General features: G+C 37.9%; 1 non-coding gene across 1 annotated transcript; it reads left to right on the top strand.

Moving 5' to 3' along the window:
* Window positions 1–3,591: 3,591 nt before the first annotated feature.
* Window positions 3,592–3,699, top strand: LOC148581262 (small nucleolar RNA R71). The gene has a single exon (XR_015895738.1). It is a non-coding gene; the product is annotated as a small nucleolar RNA R71 (small nucleolar RNA).
* The last annotated feature ends 2,332 nt before the right edge of the window (window positions 3,700–6,031 follow it).

Here is a 6,031-nt window from a genome sequence, read left to right as displayed (position 1 = left end):
GATGAGCTTCATGCGTCTCTTGAGCTCCATGAATGGGCTCTCTTGTTTGCTCCATCCTTTTCTTAGTGATGGGCTTCTCTTCCTCAATGGGAATGTCTCCTTCTATGTCAATCCTAGCCGAATTGCATAGATGGCAAATGAGGTGAGGAAAAGCTAACCTTGCCATAGTGGAGGACTTGTCAGCCACCTTGTAGAGTTCTTGAGGTATAATCTCATGAACCTCCACCTCTTCTCTAATCATGATGCTATGGATCATGATGGCCCGGTCTATAGTAACTTCAGACCGGTTGCTAGTGGGTATGATTGAGCGTTGAATGAACTCCAACCATCCTCTAGCTACAGGCTTAAGGTCCAGTCTTCTCAGTTGAACCGGTTTGCCTTTTGAGTCAATCTTCCATTGAGCTCCTTCCACACATATGTCCATGAGGACTTGGTCCAACCTTTGATCAAAGTTGACTCTCCTTGTGTAGGGGCGTGCATTCTCTTCCATTATTGGCAAGTTGAACGCCAACCTTACATTTTCCGGACTAAAATCTAAGTAATTCCCCCGAACCATGGTGAGATAATTCTTTGGGTTCGGGTTCTTACTTTGATCATGGTTCCTTGTGATCCATGCATTAGCATAGAACTCTTGAACCATTAGAGTTCCGACTTGTTGGATGGGGTTTGTTAGAACTTCCCAACCTCTTCTATGGATCTCATGTCGGATCTCCGGATACTCATTTCTCTTGAGTTTAAAAGGAACCTCGGGGATCACCTTCTTCTTGGCCACAACATCATAGAAGTGGTCTTGATGAGCTTTGGAGATGAATCTTTCCATCTCCCATGACTCGGAGGTGGAAGCTTTTGTCTTCCCTTTCCCTTTTCTAGAGGATTCTCCGGTCTTGGGTGCCATCAATGGTAATGGAAAAACAAAAAGCTTATGCTTTTACCACACCAAACTTAGAATAGTGCTTGCCCTCGAGCAAGAGAAGAAAGAATAGATGAAGAAGAAGAAGAAAATATGGAGGAGAGGAGGGAAAGGTGTATTCGGCCAAGAAGAGAAGAGAGGGTTGTGTGGTGTGAAAATGAGGAAGAATGGAGGGCTATATATAGGGAAGGGAGGGGGGTAAGGTTCGGCCATAAGGGTGGGTTTTGGGTGGGAAATTGATTTTGAATTTTGAAGTTAGGTGGAGTTTATGAGGTAGGTTTATGGGGAAGAGTGGATGATGTGAGTGGTGACAGGGAAGAGAGTTTGAGGTGATTGGTGAAGAGTTTTGGGGAAGAGTATTTATTGGGAAGAGAGGATGAACATTGAGAAGAGGGAAGAGAGTGAGTCGAGGTAGGTGGGGATCCTGTGGGGTCCACAGATGCTGAATTGATCCTGTGGGGTCCACAGATCCTGAGGTGTCAAGGATTTGCATCCCTGCACCCATTAGGCATGTAAAATGCCTTTGCATGCAATTCTGGCATTTAAACGCCAAATTGATGCTTGTTCTGGGCGTTCAACGCCCAGATGCAGCATATTTCAGGCGTTGAACGCCAGCCAGATGCTTGTTTCTGGCGTTCAGCGCCAGCTCTTCTTCACTGTGCATTTCTGGCGTCTGAACGCCAGGATGCTGCTTGTTTCTGGCGTTCAACGCCAGAAACATGCTCTGTTCTGGCGTTGAACGCCAGACAGATGCTTCTTACTGGCGTTTAAACGCCAGTGAGATCCTCCTCCAGGGTGTGATTTTTCTTCTGCTGTTTTTGATTCCGTTTTCAATTTTTATATTTATTTTGTGACTCCACATGATCATGAACCTAATAAAACATGAAATAACAATAAAAATAAATGAAAATTAGATAAATAAAAATTGGGTTGCCTCCCAACAAGCGCTTCTTTAATGTCAATAGCTTGACAGTGGACTCTCATGGAGCCTCACAGATGTTCAAAGCATTGTTGAGACTCCCCAACACCAAACTTAGAGTTTGGATATGGGAGTTCAACACCAAACTTAGAGTTTGGTTGTGGCCTCCCAACACCAAACTTAGAGTTTGACTGTGGGGGCTCTGGTTGACTTTGTTTTGAGAGAAGCTTACTGTGCCTCTTTTCCATGTTTACAGAAGGATGACCTTGAGTTTTAAACTCAAGGGAGTCCTCATTCAATTGAAGGACTAGTTCGCCTCTATCAACATCAATCACAGCTCTTGCTGTGGCTAGAAAGGGTCTTCCAAGGATGATGGATGCATCCTCATCCATCCTAGTATCTAAGACTATGAAATCAACAGGGATGTAAAGGCCTTCAACCTTTACTAACACGTCCTCTACTTGTCCATAAGCCTGTTTTCTTGAATTGTCTGCCATCTCTAATGAGATTTTAGCAGCTTGCACCCCAAAGATTCCCAATTTCTCTATTACAGAGAGGGGCATGAGGTTTATCCCTGAACCAAGGTCACACAGAGCCTTTTCAAAGATCATGGTGCCTATGGTACAAGGTATTAAGAACTTTCCAGGATCCTGTTTCTTTTGAGGCAATGTCAATTGATCCAGATCACTTAGTTCATTGGTGAACAAGGGAGGTTCATCTTCCCAAGTCTCAATACCAAATAATTTGGCATTCAGCTTCATGATTGCACCAAGGTACTTGGTAACTTGCTCCTTAGTAACATCCCCATTCTCTTCAGAAGAGGAATACTCATCAGAGCTCATGAATGGCATAAGGAGGTTTAATGAAATCTCTATGGTCTCTAGATGAGCCTCAGATTCCTTTGGTTCCTCAAAGGGAAACTCCTTATTGATCACTGGACGTCCCAGGAGGTCTTCCTCCTTGGGATTCACATCCTCCCCTTCCTCTTTGGATTCGGCCATGATGGTTATATCAATGGCTTTGCACTCTCCTTTTGGATTTTCTTCTGTATTGCTTGGGAGAGTACTAGGAGGGATTTCAGTGATCCTTTTACTCAGCTGGCCCACTTGTGCCTCCAAATTTCTAATTGAGGACCTTGTTTCATTCATGAAACTTACAGTGGCCTTAGATAGATCAAAGACTAAGTTTGCTAAATTAGATGTATTTTGTTCAGAGTTCTCTGTCTGTTGCTGAGTGGATGATGGAAAAGGTTTACTATTGGTAAACCTGTTTTTTCCACCATTATTAAAGCCTTGTTGAGGCTTTTGTTGATCCTTCCATGAGAGATTTGGGTGATTTCTCCATGAGGGGTTATAGGTGTTTCCATAGGGTTCACCCATGTAATTCACCTCTGCTATTGCAGGGTCTTCAGGATCATAAGCTTCTTCTTCAGAAGATGGCTCTTGAGTACTGTTGGATGCAGCTTGCATTCCATTCAGATTCTGAGAAATCATATTGACTTGCTGAGTCAATATTTTATTCTGAGCTAATATGGCATTCGAGTATCAATTTCAAGAACTCCCTTCTTCTGAGGTGTCCCATTACTCACAGGATTCCTCTTAGAAGTGTACATGAACTGGTTGTTAGCAACCATGTCAATGAGTTCTTGAGCTTCTGCAGGCATTTTCTTTAGGTGAATAGATCCACCTGCAGAAGTATCCAATGACATCTTAGCTAATTCAAACAGACCATCATAGAATATATCCAGGATGGTCCATTCTGAAAGCATGTCAGAAGGACACTTTTTGGTCAGTTGCTTGTATCTCTCCCAAGCTTCATAGAGGGATTCACCTTCTTTCTGTCTGAAGGTTTGAACATCCACTCTAAGCTTGCTCAGCTTTTGAGGAGGAAAGAACTTGGCGAAGAAAGCCGTGACCAGCTTATCCCAAGAGTTCAGGCTATCTTTGGGTTGAGAGTCCAACCACACTCTAGCTCTGTCTCTTACAGCAAACGGGAAAAGCATAAGCCTATAGACTTCAGGATCTACTCCATTAGTCTTAACAGTATCACAGATCTGCAAGAATTCAGTTAAGAACTGAAAAGGATCTTCAGATGGAAGTCCATGAAACTTGCAGTTCTGCTGCATCAGAGAAACTAATTGAGGTTTCAGCTCAAAATTGTTTGCTCCAATGGTAGGGATGGAGATGCTTCTTCCATGTAAATTGGAATTAGGTGCAATAAAGTCACCAAGCATCCTCCTTGCATTATTATTATTTTCGGCTGCCATCTCCTCTTCCTGTTCGAAAATTTCTGAAAGGTGCTTGCTGAATTGTTGTAATTTAGCTTCTCTTAGTTTCCTCTTCAGAGTCCTTTCAGGTTCTGGATCTGCTTCAACAAGAATATTCTTGTCCTTGCTCCTGCTCATATGAGAAAGAAGGAACAGAAAAATAATAATAATAGGGATCCTTTTTGCCCAGGTATAGAGGTTCCCTTTAGGTGAGTGGAAGAAAGGAAGAGTAAAAGAAAAGAAGAAGAAAAAATCTGAACTCAGAGAGAGAGAGAGGGTTCGGATTTTTGGTGAGTGAGGAAGAGATGTTAGTAAATAAATAAATAGAAGGAGATGAGAGAGAGAGATAATTTTCGAAAATTATTTTTGAAAAAAATGGTTAGTAATTTTCGAAAATTAAAAGAAGAAGTAAATTAAAATTGAATTTTGAAACAATTAGTTAATTAAAAAGAATTTTTTTGAAGAAGAGGGAGATATTTTCGAAAATTAGAGAGAGAGAGAGTTAGTTAGGTAGTTTTGAAAAAGATAAGAAACAAACAAAAAGTTAGTTAGTTAGTTGAAACAAATTTGAAAATCAATTTTGAAAAGATAAGAAGATAGGAAGTTAGAAAAGATATTTTAAAATCAAATTTTTTAAAAAGATAAGATAAAAAGATATTTTTGAAAAGATATGATTGAAATTAATTTTGAAAAAGATTTGATTTTTAAAATCACAATTAATGACTTGATTCACAAGAAATCACAAGATATGATTCTAGAATTTAAAGTTTGAATCTTTCTTAACAAGCAAGTAACAAACTTGAAATTTTTGAATCAAAACATTAATTGATGATGTCATTTTCGAAAATTAGGAGATAAAGATAAGAAAAAGATTTTTTTGAAAAATATTTTAAAATTTTCGAAAATAAATAAGAAAAATGAAAAAGATTTGATTTTTGAAAAAGATTTTGAAAAAGATAAGATTTTTAAATTGAAAATTTGATTTGACTCATAAGAAACAATTGAATTTTTAAAAATTTTTGAAAAAGTCAATCCAAATTTTCGAAATTTATGAGAGAAAAAAGGAAAGATATTTTTTTGATTTTTGAAATTTTTAATGATGAGAGAGAAAAACATGAAAAATGATGCAATGCATGAAAGTTATGGATCAAAACAATGAATGCATGCAAGAATGCTATGAATGTCAAGATGAACACCAAGAACACTTTGAAGATCATGATGAACATCAAGAACATATTTTTTAAAAATTTTTTATGCAAAGAAAACATGCAAGACACCAAACTTAGAAATCTTTCATGTTCAGACACTATGAATGCAAAAATGCACATGAAAAACAAGAAAAGATGCAAAACAAGAAAACATCAAGATCAAACAAGAAGATTTACCAAGAACAACTTGAAGATCATGAAGAACACCATGAATGCATGATTTTTTTCGAAAATTTTATGCAAATCTTAAAACATGCAATTGACACCAAACTTAAAAATTGACTCAAGACTCAAACAAGAAACATGAAATATTTTTTATTTTTATGATTTTATTAATTTTTTTTGGATTTTTTGAAAATTATTTGAAAAAGAAAAATAAGGACTCCAAAATTTTTAATATGAATTCCAGGAATCTTGTACTCTTAGTCTAAAGCTCCAATCTGAGGGTTAGGCATGGCTTAGTAGCCAGCCAAGCTTTAGAAGATATTTATACTTTCCATGTATAGAGCAACTAAGTGTGTGAAAATCAACAAATTCTTGTGATGATAAGTTGGAACCCCAGTCCAAAAGATTAGACATGGCTTACAGCCAGCCAGGATTCAACAAATCATCATGAAACACTAGAATTCATTCTTAAAAATTCTGAAGAACATAACAAAAAATTTTTGAAAAGAAATTTTTTTTTTTTTGGAAACAGATGAGAAATTTTTGAAAGATTTTTGAAAATT

Source organism: Arachis ipaensis, chromosome B10 (assembly GCF_059453495.1).
Source record: "Arachis ipaensis isolate K30076 ecotype BB chromosome B10, ASM5945349v1, whole genome shotgun sequence".
In the NCBI taxonomy this organism is placed as follows: Eukaryota; Viridiplantae; Streptophyta; class Magnoliopsida; order Fabales; family Fabaceae; genus Arachis; species Arachis ipaensis.
The sequence above is the reverse complement of the archived record's forward strand: the minus strand, read 5'-3'. Positions and strand labels throughout refer to the sequence as shown.